General features: G+C 51.4%; 2 non-coding genes across 2 annotated transcripts; both read right to left on the reverse strand.

Annotated features, from left to right (window-relative positions):
• Positions 1-814: 814 nt before the first annotated feature.
• Positions 815-888, reverse strand: TRNAT-GGU (transfer RNA threonine (anticodon GGU)). The gene has a single exon. It is a non-coding gene; the product is annotated as a tRNA-Thr (tRNA).
• A 506-nt stretch (positions 889-1,394) lies between these two features.
• TRNAN-GUU (transfer RNA asparagine (anticodon GUU)) lies at positions 1,395-1,468 on the reverse strand. The gene has a single exon. It is a non-coding gene; the product is annotated as a tRNA-Asn (tRNA).
• Between the last annotated feature and the right edge of the window lie 223 nt (positions 1,469-1,691).

A 1,691-nucleotide genomic window follows, 5' to 3' on the forward strand; every position in this document is an offset into this window, starting at 1 on the left:
TCACGGAGATAGTCGTGTTCCACTCTCACCACCTTCAGAACATTTCTCCAAAGCTATCAGTGCGAAGAAAAAAAAGAGACACACCGCTCTCGGGAGGGCTCGAACCTCCAACGTTTTGGTTAACAGCCGAACGTGCTAGCCAATTGCACCACGGAGATATTCGTGCTCAACTCTCACCACCATTAGAAAATTTCTCCAAATCTATCAGCGCGAAGAAAAAAAGCAACACACCACTCATGGTAGGGCACGAACCTCCAACCTTTTGGTTAAGAGCTGATCGCGCTAGCCAATTGCGCCACGGAGACAGTCGTGCTCCACTCTCACCACCGTCAGAACATTTCTACAAAGCTATCAGCGCAAAGAAAAAAAAGAGACACACCGCTCTCGGGAGGGCTGGAACCTCCAACCTTTTGGTTAACAGCTGAACGCTCTAGCCAATTGCGCCCCAGAGATAGTCATGCTCCACTCTCACCACCGTCAGAAGATTTCTCCAAAGCTATCAGCGCAAAAAAAGCGACACACCGCTCATGGGAGGGCTTGAACCTCCAAACTTTCCGTTAAAACCCGAACGTGCTAGCCAATTGCGTCACGGAGACAGTCGTGCTGTACTCTCACCACCGTCAGAAGATTTCTCCACAGCTGTCAGCGCAAAAAAAAAGAGACACACCGCTCTCGAGAGGGCTCGAACCTCCAACCTTTTGGTTAACAGCTGAACGCGCTAGCCAATGGCGCCAAGGAGATAGTCGTGTTGTACTCTCACCACGGTCAGAACATTTCTCCAAAGCTATCAGCGCAAAGAAAAAAAGCGACACACTGCTCCCGGGAGGGCTCGAACCTCCAAACTATCGGTTACCAGCCGATCGCGCTAGCCGATTGCGCCACGGAGACAGTCGTGCTCCACTCTCACCACCGTCAGAACATTTCTACAAAGCTATCAGCGCAAAGAAAAAGAGACATACCGCTCTCGGGAGGGCTCGAACCTCCAACCTTTTGGTTGACAGCTGAACGTTCTAGCCACTTGCGCCCCAGAGATAGTCGTGCTCCACTCTCACCAGCGTCAGAAGATTTCTCCAAAGCTATCAGGGCAAAAAAGCGACACACCGCTCATGGAAGGGCTCGAACTTTCAACCTTTGCGTTAAAAGCCGAACGTGCTAGCCAATTGCCTCACGGAGACAGTCGTGCTCTACTCTCACCACCGTCAGAACATTTCTCCACAGCTGTCAGCGCAAAGAAAAAAGAGACACACCGCTCTCGAGAGGGCTCGAACCTCCAACCTTTTGGTTAACAGCTGAACGCGCTAGCCAATGGCACCAAGGAGATAGTCGTGTTGTACTCTCACCACGGTCAGAACATTTCTCCAAAGCTATCAGCGCAAAGAAAAAAAGCGACACACTGCTCCCGGGAGGGCTCGAACCTCCAAACTATCGGTTAACAGCCGATCGCGCTAGCCGATTGCGCCACGGAGACAGTCGTGCTCCACTCTCACCACCGTCAGAACATTTCTACAAAGCTATCAGCGCAAACAAAAAGAGACATACCGCTCTCGGGAGGGCTCGAACCTCCAACCTTTTGGTTAACAGCTGAACGTTCTAGCCACTTGCGCCCCAGAGATAGTCGTGCTCCACTCTCACCAGCGTCAGAAGATTTCTCCAAAGCTATCAGGGCAAAAAAAGCGACACACCGCTCATGG

Source organism: Rhipicephalus microplus, chromosome 4, assembly GCF_043290135.1.
Source record: "Rhipicephalus microplus isolate Deutch F79 chromosome 4, USDA_Rmic, whole genome shotgun sequence".
In the NCBI taxonomy this organism is placed as follows: Eukaryota; Metazoa; Arthropoda; class Arachnida; order Ixodida; family Ixodidae; genus Rhipicephalus; species Rhipicephalus microplus.